Source organism: Petromyzon marinus, unplaced genomic scaffold (assembly GCF_048934315.1).
Source record: "Petromyzon marinus isolate PM22_M1 ecotype Great Lakes invasive population unplaced genomic scaffold, UKy_Petmar_22M1.pri1.0 PM_G_Scaffold_50, whole genome shotgun sequence".
Lineage (NCBI taxonomy): Eukaryota > Metazoa > Chordata > Hyperoartia > Petromyzontiformes > Petromyzontidae > Petromyzon > Petromyzon marinus.
The window spans coordinates 521350-538709 of NW_027423003.1; the positions used below are offsets into that span (position 1 = coordinate 521350).

A 17360-nucleotide genomic window follows, 5' to 3' on the forward strand; every position below is an offset into this window, starting at 1 on the left:
ACGTCTAACTTTTTGGTGTGTGGGTCCGGTCTTTTGTTGAATAGGAGGTTAAATTTGGAAATCAGGTTTTCCTTACATTTGGTCGACATAGTAGCAGCTGAAGAGGCAGTCATATTGTCTACATGTTCCCAATCCGATGTGGACATTATTGCCGTCAATGATAAGTGTGATTTGTAGAGTGTCTTGTCTAACTGATCTAGTTCTGTGCGTATAAGTCTGATTTTTTCTGAGATAAGAGCTAAGCTAGTTTTGAAAAGAATTCGTTTCGCATTAGAAGAAGTTACAGTAGCAGAGGTGAGTGTAAATGCGATTGGTATTACCCCAGAGTCGCGGCATCTCTTCAGGAAGGTGAGAGACTCGATCAGCTGAGCTTTCTTATCCCGGAGTTTGTTGAAGGATCTTAAAGTTATGTGAAAACCCTCCCCGTAGAGGCGATTAAATTTTGATTTAAAGCTTTCGTGACTGCAGTAATTCATATTCTTAGTTTTTTCGGTAAAGTCACGTTGAAGAGAAACAACAAAATAACAAAATATATATAAAACAATAAAAAATTCTCACGACGTTTCGACCATAACTCAAACGGTCATCATCAGGTGTGTCGGTTTGCATACATTTATTTTGAAAACGGCATATTTGTTTATTTATTTATATAAAAATAACGTTTGCGTCACGCGCAACGATTGGCTGTTTGCCAGGACTAGTCCATCTATTTTTTGAAAAGAGGAGGGGGGAGACGAAATTTGTTTTTATGTATGCTGTCTGAAAGCCACTGTAAGCGTGAACAATCAATCAAGAACTGAAATGATTTATCAAATCTTTCCAATGATTGCTAAGATAGAATCCATCTTCTCGGTTGAAATTGTCTCTGTGTTTGTATATGTGGATAGCCTCATGAACGAATCTCTCATGGAAGCCAGATGGCTTACAAAGAACCTCCGTCTTGGAAAAGTCAATGGCATGTAAGCCTACTGAATTAGAACAATGATCTGCTACGGCCGAGGTGTTGGTCCTACCGTGTTTAAGGTCTGCTTTATGTTCACGAATGCGGTCCGAGATATGGCGTTTGGTTTCTCCAATGTAACTACTACCACAGAGGCAACTTAGTTTGTAGACACCAGGGTATTGTATGTCCGGAATCACATCTTTTACAGACGGAACCAGATCACAGATTTTATGTAATGTGTTGAAACGGACCTGGATCTTGTGTTTATTCAAGATTTTGGAGATCTTTTTTGTGATCCCAGCAATGTAGGGTAAAGTGATGGTTTTGAAAGGCTCCTCAAGAGGGTTCTTCTTCATGGTTTGAGTGATAGCTTTGCGGATTGTATAGTCGGAGTAACCATTAGCCCTAAGAGCTTGGTGTACGTGCTTGAGTTCACTGCTTATGTGTTCCTGGTCGGATATGGATTGGGCTCTATGATACAGAGTCAACGTGACTTTACCGAAAAAACTAAGAATATGAATTACTGCAGTCACGAAAGCTTTAAATCAAAATATAATTTATTCAGTTACAGAGCAGCTGGTGGGAGGAAAGTGACGTCATACTACTTCCTGCAGTCGAGAGGCAACAGGAAGCTGCCGTGTGCGCGCTTGCACTGAAATCCGAGGTGAGAAATTCTCATCGTTGTGGTGGTGCTGGTCGTGGTGGTGGTGGTTGTTGTTGTTGTTTACCAAGGTAGAGCCTCGCTGTCTCTCTCGTAGGGATGTCAGTTGAGTAGCAGCGAGCATGGGGATCGATGTCCAGGTTGGAACTTCACAACGCGGGGCCTAGCCACGCGGGGCCTTGCCTCCTGCCCTCGCCTGATTGCATTCACTTTAATTATCTCGCTTAAGTTTAATTTGTCTTCACCCGGCTCGCCACTTTGTAACTTTGTTTTATTGTAAATATACACGCAGTTTTTATTTTCGTTGTTTTGTTACCAGGCCAAGCCCGCTTGAGCTGCTATACCGCTCTTGTTATCAGAAGCGACCTGCCCACAACAACACAAGGTGAGGCTTTGTCAACGTGTGTGAATGTTTTGACTTAAAACTTTGGTGACTGCAGGATTTCATATTCTTGGTTCTTTCGGTAAAGTCACGTAGATAGAAAATAAAATTAAAATAACATAATAATTTTTCTTTTTTACAATGAAGCAAAAACCCCACAACGTTTCTATGGCAACATTAATGTTGAAGATGCGAGGGCTTACAGGAATATTTATGACATTTGCCCTCTCATTGCGTGCCATGACAGTGCAGTTTGCACAGTCACACATACTCACTGTAAGATGTTTTTCTTGGTCGTGGTTTTGTTTTGTTGCTTGTTGTGGTTGCACCCGATTCAAGAGCTGAATGGCTCACGGGACTATAACCCAAATAAATCAAACTGAAAATCAAAAAAACTGAAACCGCGCGATGAATTTGAGAAAGTTTTTCACTGCATCTCCAAATATATATAAAAGGCAAAGTTGTGAGTGTGTGTGTGTTGTCTGTTCAAAATGTTTAGCGTACTTCCCGACAGGCAACAAACTGGAAATTTGCCATGTGGGTACTTTCCAGACTGTACACCGTGCAAACATTATACAAATACACTTTTGTGTTGTTTTTTTGGGGGGGAGCTCAATAATGTATAGATTTTTTGCACGACAAGTGACCTGTGACGTCAAATCTGTCACGTGACCCTCGCATGTGGAAGCGTCACGCATTGTAGTGTAGCGGTTAGTGTTGTCTGTGTGTGTGTCTGTGTGTGTCTGTGTGTGTGTCTGTGTGTGTGCGTCTCTATGTGTGGAAGCGTCACGAATTGTAGTGTAGCGGTTAGCGTTGTCTGTGTGTGTGTCTGTGTGTGTGTGTCTGTGTCTCTGTGTGTGTGTATCTGTGTGTGTGTCCGTGTGTGTCTGTGTGTGTGGAAGCGTAACGCATTGTAGTGTAGCGGTTAGCGCTACGCTACGCTACAAACCCGGCGACCCGAGTTCGATTCCCGCACACGGCCACCACCGGTGACGATTATTTGAACCGCTTCTGGGCCTCCCCTAGGTCGACTCAGCCTCAAACGAGTAACTGCTGTGGTGTGAACATCGCCACTGGGGAGACAAAGGCGGCCGGACGTGGCGGATCCAAGTCCCGGGCGAAGCCGGGTAGTACAGCTAGTCATGAATACATGAATGAATATAGACGTGTAAGTCACGTGTGACTGTATATATTAATTCCTCCATGGCTCGATACTGACGTGTAGATGGTGTGGATATTCTTATTTTCTGTCTGCAGCTGACGCTGGTCTGATGGAGCAAAGGCCCTCAGCACACCAGCGCGGTACGACAAGTCAACAATGCGACCAGCGTGCATACAGCACGGATCGGACTGGAAATTTGACACAGCACCAGAGAACTCGCACAGGAGAGAAACCCTTCAAGTGCACTGTGTGTGGGAAGGCATTTTCAAAGTCATCTACTCTTAAAATACACCAGAGAACACACACGGGAGAGAAACCCTTCAAGTGCACTGTGTGTGGGAAGGCATTTTCAGATTCATCTACTCTTAAAACACACCAGAGAACACACACGGGAGATAAACCCTTCAAGTGCAGTGTGTGTGGGAAGGCATTTTCAGATTCATCTCATCTTCAAAGACACCAGAGAACACACACGGGAGAGAAACCCTTCAAGTGCAGTGTGTGTGGAAAGGCATTTTCACGGTCATCTACTCTTAAAACACACCAGAGAACACACATGGGAGAGAAACCCTTCAAATGCACTGTGTGTGGGAAGACATTTTCAGATTCATCTACTCTTAAAACACACCAGAGAACACACACGGGAGAGAAACCCTTCAGGTGCAGTGTGTGTGGGAAGACATTTTCATGGTCATCTGCTCTTAAAACACACCAGAGAACACACACGGGAGAGAAACCCTTCAAGTGCAGTGTGTGTGTGAAGGCATTTTCATATTCATCTCATCTTCAAAGACACCAGAGAACACACACGGGAGAGAAACCCTTCAAGTGCAGTGTGTGTGACAAGGCATTTGCATGGCCATCAGTTCTTAAGACCCACCAGAGAACTCACACAGGAGAGAAACCCTTCAGGTGCAGTGTGTGTGGGAAGACATTTTCACAGTCATCTACTCTTAAAAAACACCAGAGAACACACACGGGAGAGAAACCCTTCAAGTTCAGTGTGTATGGGAAGGCATTTTCAGATTCATCTAATATTAAAACACACCAGAGAACACACATGGGAGAGAAACCCTTCAAGTGCACTGTGTGTGGGAAGGCATTTTCACGGCCATCTGCTCTTAAAAAACACCAGAAAACACACGGGAGAGAAACCCTTCAAGTGCAGTGTGTGTGGGAAGGCATTTTCACAGTCATCTGCTCTTAAAACACACCAGAACACACACACGGGAGAGAAACCCTTCAGGTGCACTGTGTGTGTGAAGGCATTTTCATGGTCATCTGGTCTTAAATCACACCAGAGAACACACACGGGAGAAAAACCCTTCAAGTGCAGTGTGTGTGTGAAGGCATTTTCACGGTCATCTGGTCTTAAATCACACCAGAGAACACACACGGGAGAGAAACCCTTCAAGTGCAGTGTGTGCGGGAAGGCATTTACACATTCATCAAATCTTCAAGTACACCAGAGAACACACAAGCAATAGAAGATCCACAAGGAGTGCAGTCTGAAATCAGCTTGTGAAAGTCAAAGTGCCGCAATGAGCCCATCCCTCATGAAACACGAACTGGAAGAAAATCCCAGCTTGGACACTTGTATCGAGGTGAAATGTGAAGAAGTGATGGTGAAGAGTGAAGAAGTGATAGTGAAGAGTGAAGAAGTGAAGGTGAAATGTGAAGATGAAGATTCAACTCCAAAATGGCACCACATCAATGGAGGCAACGTGAAGCAGGAGGAGAATTCTGATTGAGGCAGAGCGAGGCAACTCCCAGCAGTTTGTGGAAGTGGAGGTGTGGGTGGAGTTCCTCCGAGACAATACAAAGTCAAGTGGAGACCCGGTAGATGTGTAAGCCTGAGATGATGTCGCTCTAATAGATGCACCTTTGTCACAGGCCTTTAATGACAAGAATGTGTAGTTGGACACTCAATTCCTAGGTTCAACCTGCAGAGTAAGAGCGGCCAGTCTTTGTTGGCCCGTGGGTTGGGTAGATCTTTAACCAGGAGCGAGAGACAATAAGCCCCCAAGCATTCACTATGTTATAATAATTGCATTTACACGGTGCTTGCTTAAGCGCCTCAGCAACTCAGAGTTTTGTATCTCGTCTAAAGCACTCGAAGAGCATCCCCAAGTAGCAGCTGCCCCTGTGTGGCACAGGGTGGTGGCCCTGCACCGGCCTGCATGTGGACAAGAGCCTGTCAGTAGGGGGCGATGATTGATGCGTCATCTCAGTTGTGTAGTTTGTAGGCAATCTTGATTCGAAGCTTTCGTGACTGCAGGAATCCACACTGTTGAGTTCTTTCGGTAAAGTCACCACGTGGGTAGAAAAATAACAGATCACGGCGTTTAGATCACAACACAAGCAATCGTCATCAGGTGGGACAACCACAGCAAGATAAACTGCTGAAGTAGTAGGCGCCTACTCCAGCAGTTTCTTCTTCTTGCTGCTGTGTTTGTCCCACCTGATGACGATTGCTTGTGTTGCCATCGAAGTGCCGTGATCTATTATTTGTAGCGTAATGTTTAGAATTTGCTACATTTTGACCCAGACGCCAGCATGCAACGGCCTACTCGTTTGGAATGATGCAACAATAGTACGGTGTACATACACTGTTAAGCAGACGGTGCGTATTTGTAAAATAACTTATTGTTAATACGATGTAACGTGATGCAGTCAATTTCTCTACAGTAATTCAATGTTGTTAATATGCCCGTCAATGATTTAGAATGAATACCGTGTCTGATTTTGCGTGTGCATGTAACATTTTGTCTGAGGGTCAAACATTGAATAAGTGATGTTAGGACAACGTGTGTGTGTGCGTTTTGGAAGTAACCTGTACAGAGAACTCAGTAGAGATCCGTTGTTCTTGTGATACAGGTCAAAGGGTATATTTCTGTTCCACGAAGCGTCTGCCTCTGGAGCAACTCATCGTCTTTGAAGTAGGGAGCACGCTTGGATCATTCATCAGTTACAAGGCATACCACTTGAAAGTTACACGTATAGGAGGAGGTACATTTTCTACAACACGAATTGTAGTTTTGTCTTACGTGTTGACGTAAATTTTTTCTAGCTAGGAATAGAAATGCTCCTTGCTGATTGATGTCTGGATCAGTTTAACACGTAGGCTTTCGCGACCAATATTATTCATAATAAAGGTTTTTGGGTTAGATCGCGTTTATTTATAAATGTGTCGTAACCCTCCACCACCCGACACGGCCAATCAGCAAAGAAAAGTGTCACGTTGACAAAAGACAAATAATTCACTACTTCAGCCCACCGGTGTGTTGAAGAGTTAATCCACATTTACAGTTTGAGTACGACGTTTCGCTGGTAAATACTTCCAGCATCATCGGGCAATTCGCCAGAATGGTAAAGCCCTCGCTTGCTCCCGGTTTTATATAGAGCAGAAGAGTGACGTCATCACTTAACTCATCAGGTGCAGTGATTAGAGGCGGAGGGGGGGGTAATGTAATTATATAATCGATTAGTAATCAGTCATTGGTTATGATTAGTAATGAGTTGTAGATTAGTAATTCTTTAAATCAAAATGTAATGTGTATTATTTAGTAATACGCTTCCAGGCCGCACTAAGCCGGTAGCTGTCAGAGCGATTAAAGTTATTCATGTTCCTCTCAATTTCAATGGATTCTCTAATTAGTCTTTGCCAGTAATAATTAGTTTTACACACCACTGCAACATTGTCAAAATCAATTGAGTGTCCTTGTTGACAAGCATGTTCTGCCACTGCCGACAGTTGTGTTTGAGATAATTTAATATTTCTCTGATGTTCTTTTAGTCTTACGCTGATGTTACATCCCGTCTGCCCAATGTAGCAGCTGCCACATGAACAATTAATCCGATATACACCTTCTGTTGATAGTTTAGGTAATGCGTCTTTAGTGCAAGATACTAGTTTTTGAATTTTGTGTACTGTACCAAATCTTACTGTAATGTTTTGCTTTTGCAAAACGCGGGCTAATTTGTCAGTTACTCCTGAGATATATGGAATTTTTATTGTTTTAACAATCTGGTCGCTTTCAGTAGTATTGCTTTGCGATCGTGATTTGGCATTCAGTGCTCTGTTAATTTGAGCATTATTGTAGCCATTCTGTCGTAGTGCGTCTTTAACGTGTTTAATCTCTCTCACTAGACTCTCACCATCTGACACGGTTTTTGCCCGATGTACGAGCGTCTTGATAAGAGAGGATTTTTGAGCTGGATGATGATGTGATTCTGCATTCAGATAGGCATCAGTGTGCGTTTGCTTTCTGTAAACGCTGTGTGTTATTTTACCGTTTAGGCCATGTCCAAGCAAAATATCTAGGAATGGGAGTGTGTTATTCACCTCCATTTCCATGGTGAACTGGATGGCCGGGTTTTGTGCATTGAGATGATTTAGAAAATCATTAAGTGTATCTTTACCATGTGGCCAGACAACCAAAGTGTCATCCACATACCTAAACCAAAAGGATGGTTTTAATGTGCTCGAGGCAAGTGCTCTTATTTCAAAGTTTTCCATGTACAAATTTGCTATAGCAGGGGATAAAGGAGAACCCATTGCTGCTCCTTCCTTTTGTTTAAAGAAATCCCCTCTCCATAAGAAGTAAGTGTTATTTAAGCAATGGCCAGCAAGTTTCGGAATATCTTTTTGTAAACCGGTATTCTTTACTAGTGTATCAAGTAATTTAAGCGATTCGTCCACTGGAACCTTAGTGAATAGAGAAATCACATCAAAGCTTACCAGAATATCATCAGGAGTAAGTTTAATATCTTTAATCACATTCACAAGATGTTCTGAATTTTTTATGAATGAAGATGTCTTACCGATGTAGGGCTGTATTTGTTTGGTTATATATTTTGCTAATTGATATGTGGCAGAGCCAATTGTACTGACTATGGGTCGTAATGGGATGCCGATTTTATGAATCTTTGGTAGCCCATAGAGTCTAGGTGGTTTTGAGGCCCTTGGCTTAATTAGGTATTGCTCATTTTTAGGGATTAATGAATTTGCAATTATTGCAGTGGTCTTACGTTCTAAAGTATTAGTTGGATCTCGTTTAATTTTAATGTAGGTACTTTCCTCTAGTAAATTTCTAATTTTATTATCATAATCGGCTCGTGACATCAGTACAGTAGTGCGGCCTTTATCAGCTGCTAGGATTTGGATATCCTTATTTACACGCAGCTCTCTTAAGGCTTTTGCCTCGTTAGAGCTAATATTTACTTTTGGAACTTTGCTATTCTCAATTATTTTAGCAACCTCATGTCTAGTCATCTCTGCCTCATTATGTGGAAGGAGTCTAACTGCTGATTCTACCTCAGCAATTATCTCATCCACTGGAATTGTGCGTGGGGTAACGGCAAAGTTAAGGCCTTTAGAAAGGATAGAGACCATGTCACCGGTTAATACAGTGTTGGTCAAGTTCAGTACAGTTTTGTTTTTACATTTTTGGTTTTCAGTAGGGATTTGTTTATTATGTAGTCTAGAAAATTTATTAATTTGGTTAGTTTTTGTTAGTTTAAACACATTATCAGCCGATTGTTGTGTTATGTTATCGATTATATTCCAATAATGCATAGATACACTATTGCTTATATCTAAGTGTAACTGCTTTAGCGATTCCGAAATGTAAGATGATTCACTCCTATTGTGCTGTATTCTCTCTATTAATAATAATTCGCTAGCTTTGTGTAGTATTTGGTTAGCTTTAGAAGACTTTATGTGATGTGTTATTTTAACTGCGTTTGGTATTACCTTTGAATCTCTGCACCTTTTGAGGAACGCCAGTGAAGATATCAATTTCATCCGCTTAATGCGAAGCTTCTCCAATTTTCTGGTTTTAAGAAAAGTATCCTCCCCATAGAGGTTAGTCAGTTTAACACGTAGGCTTTCGCGACCAATATTATTCATAATAAAGGTTTCTTGCACTAAAGACGCATTACCTAAACTATCAACAGAAGGTGTATATCGGATTAATTGTTCATGTGGCAGCTGCTACATTGGGCAGACGGGACGTAACATCAGCGTAAGACTAAAAGAACATCAGAGAAATATTAAATTATCTCAAACACAACTGTCGGCAGTGGCAGAACATGCTTGTCAACAAGGACACTCAATTGATTTTGACAATGTTGCAGTGGTGTGTAAAACTAATTATTACTGGCAAAGACTAATTAGAGAATCCATTGAAATTGAGAGGAACAAGAATAACTTTAATCGCTCTGACAGCTACCGGCTTAGTGCGGCCTGGAAGCGTATTACTAAATAATACACATTACATTTTGATTTAAAGAATTACTAATCTACAACTCATTACTAATCATAACCAATGACTGATTACTAATCGATTATATAATTACATTACCCCCCCCTCCGCCTCTAATCACTGCACCTGATGAGTTAAGTGATGACGTCACTCTTCTGCTCTATATAAAACCGGGAGCAAGCGAGGGCTTTACTATTCTGGCGAATTGCCCGATGATGCTGGAAGTATTTACCAGCGAAACGTCGTACTCAAACTGTAAATGTGGATTAACTCTTCAACACACCGGTGGGCTGAAGTAGTGAATTATTTGTCTTTTGTCAACGTGACACTTTTCTTTGCTGATTGGCCGTGTCGGGTGGTGGAGGGTTACGACACATTTATAAATAAACGCGATCTAACCCAAAAACCTTTATTATGAATAATATTGGTCGCGAAAGCCTACGTGTTAAACTGACTAACCTCTATGGGGAGGATACTTTTCTTAAAACCAGAAAATTGGAGAAGCTTCGCATTAAGCGGATGAAATTGATATCTTCACTGGCGTTCCTCAAAAGGTGCAGAGATTCAAAGGTAATACCAAACGCAGTTAAAATAACACATCACATAAAGTCTTCTAAAGCTAACCAAATACTACACAAAGCTAGCGAATTATTAATAGAGAGAATACAGCACAATAGGAGTGAATTATCTTACATTTCGGAATCGCTAAAGCAGTTACACTTAGATATAAGCAATAGTGTATCTATGCATTATTGGAATATAATCGATAACATAACACAACAATCGGCTGATAATGTGTTTAAACTAACAAAAACTAACCAAATTAATAAATTTTCTAGACTACATAATAAACAAATCCCTACTGAAAACCAAAAATGTAAAAACAAAACTGTACTGAACTTGACCAACACTGTATTAACCGGTGACATGGTCTCTATCCTTTCTAAAGGCCTTAACTTTGCCGTTACCCCACGCACAATTCCAGTGGATGAGATAATTGCTGAGGTAGAATCAGCAGTTAGACTCCTTCCACATAATGAGGCAGAGATGACTAGACATGAGGTTGCTAAAATAATTGAGAATAGCAAAGTTCCAAAAGTAAATATTAGCTCTAACGAGGCAAAAGCCTTAAGAGAGCTGCGTGTAAATAAGGATATCCAAATCCTAGCAGCTGATAAAGGCCGCACTACTGTACTGATGTCACGAGCCGATTATGATAATAAAATATAGAAATTTACTAGAGGAAAGTACCTACATTAAAATTAAACGAGATCCAACTAATACTTTAGAACGTAAGACCACTGCAATAATTGCAAATTCATTAATCCCTAAAAATGAGCAATACCTAATTAAGCCAAGGGCCTCAAAACCACCTAGACTCTATGGGCTACCAAAGATTCATAAAATCGGCATCCCATTACGACCCATAGTCAGTACAATTGGCTCTGCCACATATCAATTAGCAAAATATATAACCAAACAAATACAGCCCTACATCGGTAAGACATCTTCATTCATAAAAAATTCAGAACATCTTGTGAATGTGATTAAAGATATTAAACTTACTCCTGATGATATTCTGGTAAGCTTTGATGTGATTTCTCTATTCACTAAGGTTCCAGTGGACGAATCGCTTAAATTACTTGATACACTAGTAAAGAATACCGGTTTACAAAAAGATATTCCGAAACTTGCTGGCCATTGCTTAAATAACACTTACTTCTTATGGAGAGGGGATTTCTTTAAACAAAAGGAAGGAGCAGCAATGGGTTCTCCTTTATCCCCTGCTATAGCAAATTTGTACATGGAAAACTTTGAAATAAGAGCACTTGCCTCGAGCACATTAAAACCATCCTTTTGGTTTAGGTATGTGGATGACACTTTGGTTGTCTGGCCACATGGTAAAGATACACTTAATGATTTTCTAAATCATCTCAATGCACAAAACCCGGCCATCCAGTTCACCATGGAAATGGAGGTGAATAACACACTCCCATTCCTAGATATTTTGCTTGGACATGGCCTAAACGGTAAAATAACACACAGCGTTTACAGAAAGCAAACGCACACTGATGCCTATCTGAATGCAGAATCACATCATCATCCAGCTCAAAAATCCTCTCTTATCAAGACGCTCGTACATCGGGCAAAAACCGTGTCAGATGGTGAGAGTCTAGTGAGAGAGATTAAACACGTTAAAGACGCACTACGACAGAATGGCTACAATAATGCTCAAATTAACAGAGCACTGAATGCCAAATCACGATCGCAAAGCAATACTACTGAAAGCGACCAGATTGTTAAAACAATAAAAATTCCATATATCTCAGGAGTAACTGACAAATTAGCCCGCGTTTTGCAAAAGCAAAACATTACAGTAAGATTTGGTACAGTACACAAAATTCAAAAACTAGTATCTTGCACTAAAGACGCATTACCTAAACTATCAACAGAAGGTGTATATCGGATTAATTGTTCATGTGGCAGCTGCTACATTGGGCAGACGGGACGTAACATCAGCGTAAGACTAAAAGAACATCAGAGAAATATTAAATTATCTCAAACACAACTGTCGGCAGTGGCAGAACATGCTTGTCAACAAGGACACTCAATTGATTTTGACAATGTTGCAGTGGTGTGTAAAACTAATTATTACTGGCAAAGACTAATTAGAGAATCCATTGAAATTGAGAGGAACAAGAATAACTTTAATCGCTCTGACAGCTACCGGCTTAGTGCGGCCTGGAAGCGTATTACTAAATAATACACATTACATTTTGATTTAAAGAATTACTAATCTACAACTCATTACTAATCATAACCAATGACTGATTACTAATCGATTATATAATTACATTACCCCCCCCCTCCGCCTCTAATCACTGCACCTGATGAGTTAAGTGATGACGTCACTCTTCTGCTCTATATAAAACCGGGAGCAAGCGAGGGCTTTACCATTCTGGCGAATTGCCCGATGATGCTGGAAGTATTTACCAGCGAAACGTCGTACTCAAACTGTAAATGTGGATTAACTCTTCAACACACCGGTGGGCTGAAGTAGTGAATTATTTGTCTTTTGTCAACGTGACACTTTTCTTTGCTGATTGGCCGTGTCGGGTGGTGGAGGGTTACGACACATTTATAAATAAACGCGATCTAACCCAAAAACCTTTATTATGAATAATATTGGTCGCGAAAGCCTACGTGTTAAACTGACTAACCTCTATGGGGAGGATACTTTTCTTAAAACCAGAAAATTGGAGAAGCTTCGCATTAAGCGGATGAAATTGATATCTTCACTGGCGTTCCTCAAAAGGTGCAGAGATTCAAAGGTAATACCAAACGCAGTTAAAATAACACATCACATAAAGTCTTCTAAAGCTAACCAAATACTACACAAAGCTAGCGAATTATTATTAATAGAGAGAATACAGCACAATAGGAGTGAATTATCTTACATTTCGGAATCGCTAAAGCAGTTACACTTAGATATAAGCAATAGTGTATCTATGCATTATTGGAATATAATCGATAACATAACACAACAATCGGCTGATAATGTGTTTAAACTAACAAAAACTAACCAAATTAATACATTTTCTAGACTACATAATAAACAAATCCCTACTGAAAACCAAAAATGTAAAAACAAAACTGTACTGAACTTGACCAACACTGTATTAACCGGTGACATGGTCTCTATCCTTTCTAAAGGCCTTAACTTTGCCGTTACCCCACGCACAATTCCAGTGGATGAGATAATTGCTGAGGTAGAATCAGCAGTTAGACTCCTTCCACATAATGAGGCAGAGATGACTAGACATGAGGTTGCTAAAATAATTGAGAATAGCAAAGTTCCAAAAGTAAATATTAGCTCTAACGAGGCAAAAGCCTTAAGAGAGCTGCGTGTAAATAAGGATATCCAAATCCTAGCAGCTGATAAAGGCCGCACTACTGTACTGATGTCACGAGCCGATTATGATAATAAAATTAGAAATTTACTAGAGGAAAGTACCTACATTAAAATTAAACGAGATCCAACTAATACTTTAGAACGTAAGACCACTGCAATAATTGCAAATTCATTAATCCCTAAAAATGAGCAATACCTAATTAAGCCAAGGGCCTCAAAACCACCTAGACTCTATGGGCTACCAAAGATTCATAAAATCGGCATCCCATTACGACCCATAGTCAGTACAATTGGCTCTGCCACATATCAATTAGCAAAATATATAACCAAACAAATACAGCCCTACATCGGTAAGACATCTTCATTCATAAAAAATTCAGAACATCTTGTGAATGTGATTAAAGATATTAAACTTACTCCTGATGATATTCTGGTAAGCTTTGATGTGATTTCTCTATTCACTAAGGTTCCAGTGGACGAATCGCTTAAATTACTTGATACACTAGTAAAGAATACCGGTTTACAAAAAGATATTCCGAAACTTGCTGGCCATTGCTTAAATAACACTTACTTCTTATGGAGAGGGGATTTCTTTAAACAAAAGGAAGGAGCAGCAATGGGTTCTCCTTTATCCCCTGCTATAGCAAATTTGTACATGGAAAACTTTGAAATAAGAGCACATGCCTAGAGCACATTAAAACCATCCTTTTGGTTTAGGTATGTGGATGACACTTTGGTTGTCTGGCCACATGGTAAAGATACACTTAATGATTTTCTAAATCATCTCAATGCACAAAACCCGGCCATCCAGTTCACCATGGAAATGGAGGTGAATAACACACTCCCATTCCTAGATATTTTGCTTGGACATGGCCTAAACGGTAAAATAACACACAGCGTTTACAGAAAGCAAACGCACACTGATGCCTATCTGAATGCAGAATCACATCATCATCCAGCTCAAAAATCCTCTCTTATCAAGACGCTCGTACATCGGGCAAAAACCGTGTCAGATGGTGAGAGTCTAGTGAGAGAGATTAAACACGTTAAAGACGCACTACGACAGAATGGCTACAATAATGCTCAAATTAACAGAGCACTGAATGCCAAATCACGATCGCAAAGCAATACTACTGAAAGCGACCAGATTGTTAAAACAATAAAAATTCCATATATCTCAGGAGTAACTGACAAATTAGCCCGCGTTTTGCAAAAGCAAAACATTACAGTAAGATTTGGTACAGTACACAAAATTCAAAAACTAGTATCTTGCACTAAAGACGCATTACCTAAACTATCAACAGAAGGTGTATATCGGATTAATTGTTCATGTGGCAGCTGCTACATTGGGCAGACGGGACGTAACAGCGTAAGACTAAAAGAACATCAGAGAAATATTAAATTATCTCAAACACAACTGTCGGCAGTGGCAGAACATGCTTGTCAACAAGGACACTCAATTGATTTTGACAATGTTGCAGTGGTGTGTAAAACTAATTATTACTGGCAAAGACTAATTAGAGAATCCATTGAAATTGAGAGGAACAAGAATAACTTTAATCGCTCTGACAGCTACCGGCTTAGTGCGGCCTGGAAGCGTATTACTAAATAATACACATTACATTTTGATTTAAAGAATTACTAATCTACAACTCATTACTAATCATAACCAATGACTGATTACTAATCGATTATATAATTACATTACCCCCCCCTCCGCCTCTAATCACTGCACCTGATGAGTTAAGTGATGACGTCACTCTTCTGCTCTATATAAAACCGGGAGCAAGCGAGGGCTTTATCATTCTGGCGAATTGCCCGATGATGCTGGAAGTATTTACCAGCGAAACGTCGTACTCAAACTGTAAATGTGGATTAACTCTTCAACACACCGGTGGGCTGAAGTAGTGAATTATTTGTCTTTTGTCAACGTGACACTTTTCTTTGCTGATTGGCCGTGTCGGGTGGTGGAGGGTTACGACACATTTATAAATAAACGCGATCTAACCCAAAAACCTTTATTATGAATGATGTCTGGATGTTCGTTACCTATCGGTTGAAGCAAACCCCACTGCTGTTGTTGAGACGCTGTGCACCAATAATGGTCCAACACATTGACGGCCTTCAGGCCAGGAAAGTCACAGCATTTGCACACGAAGGACGCATTCACGCAAGTACCCCATGCTCCGTTTTGAAGTTTTAAAATGAAACATCTTTGAATTGTGTTGTGTTTTGAATTAGATAATTTTATTTCATTAAAAGCTTGTATCAATTTACATCTGGAAGACTTCATTGAAAAGGACATTTCGTGTGAATTTTCTCTCGTCATTAAGTGGATGGCCTTGCCGGGGGTTCGGTTCAATGCGGACACACAGTGTACACACACACACACAGTGTAGACACACACAGTGTACACACAGTGTAGACACACAGTGTACACACAGTGTACACACACAGTGTACACACAGTGTACACAGACAGTGTACACACACAATGTACACACACACAGTGTACACACACACATCCCTCCCAGTTTGGGCCGGCCTCATTAACATAATTTATTCATTTAGCCGCTCGTGGGAGGGAAGTGACGTCAAGCTACTTCCTGCTGTCGCGAGGCAACAGGAAGCTGCCGTGTGCGCGCTTGCACTGAAATCCGAGGTGAGAAATTGTCGTGGTGGTGGTGGTTGTTGTTTACCAAGGTAGAGCCTCGCTCTCTCTCGTAGGGATGTCAGTTGAGTAGCAGCGAGCATGGGAATCGATGTCCAGGTTGGAACTTTACAACGCGGGGCCTAGCCACGCGGGGCCTTGCCTCCTGCCCTCGCCTGATTGCGTTCACTTTAATTATCTCTCTTAAGTTTAATTTGTCTTCACCCGGCTCGCCACTTTGTAACTTTGTTTTATTGTAAATATTCACGCAGTTTTTATTTTTTTCACCAGGCCAAGCCCGCTTGAGCTGCTATACCGCTCTTGTTATCAGAAGCGACCTGCCCACAACAACACAAGGTGGGGCTTTGTCAACGTGTGTGAATGTTTTGACTTAAAACTTTGGTGACTGCAGGAATTAATATTCTTGGTTCTTTCTGTAAAGTCACGTAGATAGAAAATAAAATGAAAATAACAGATAATAATTTATCTTTTTTTAAATGAAGCAAAACACCCCACAACGTTTCTATGGCAACATTAATGTTGAAGATGCGAGGGCTTAGAGGAATATTTGTGACATTTGCCCTCTCATTGCGTACCATGACAGTGCTGTTTGCACAGTCACACATAGTCACTGAGATGATTTTCTTGGTCGTGTTTTTGTTTTGTTGCTTGTTGTGGTTGCACCCGATTCAAGAGCCGAATGGCTCATGGGACTATAACCAAAATAAATAAAACTGAAAATCAAAAAACTGAAACCGCGTGATGAATTTTGAGAAAGTTTTTCACTGCATCTCCAAATATATATAAAAGGCAAAGTTGTGATTGTGTGTGTTGTCTGTTCAAAATGTTTAGCGTACTTCCCGACATGCAACAAACTGGAAATTTGCCATGTGGGTACTTTCCAGACTGTACACCGTGCAAACATTATACAAATACACTTTTGTGTTTTTGTTGGGGGGGGGAGGGGAGCTCAATAATGTATAGATTTTTTGGACGGCAAGTGAGCTGTGACGTCAAATCTGTCACGTGACCCTCGCATGTGGAAGCGTCACGCATTGTAGTGTAGCGGTTAGCGTTGTCTGTGTGTGTGTGTCTGTGTGTGTCTGTCTGTGTGTGTGTGTCTGTGTGTGTGTCTGTGTGTGTGTGTGGAAGAGTAACTCATTGTAGTGTAGCGGTTAGCGCTACACCACGCTACGAACCCGGCGACACGAGTTCGATTCCCGCTCACGGCCACCACCGGTGACGATTATTTGAACCGCTTCTGGGCCTCCCCTAGGTTGACTCAGCCTTAAACGAGTAACTGTTGTGGTGTAAACATCGCCACTGGGGAGACAAAGGCGACCGGACGTGGGGATCCAAGTCCCGGGCGAAGCCGGGTAGTGCA

General features: G+C 41.0%; 1 pseudogene; it reads right to left on the reverse strand.

Moving 5' to 3' along the window:
• Positions 1–17360, reverse strand: part of LOC116937399 (uncharacterized) — a 155800-nt pseudogene that overhangs the window by 98080 nt on the left and 40360 nt on the right.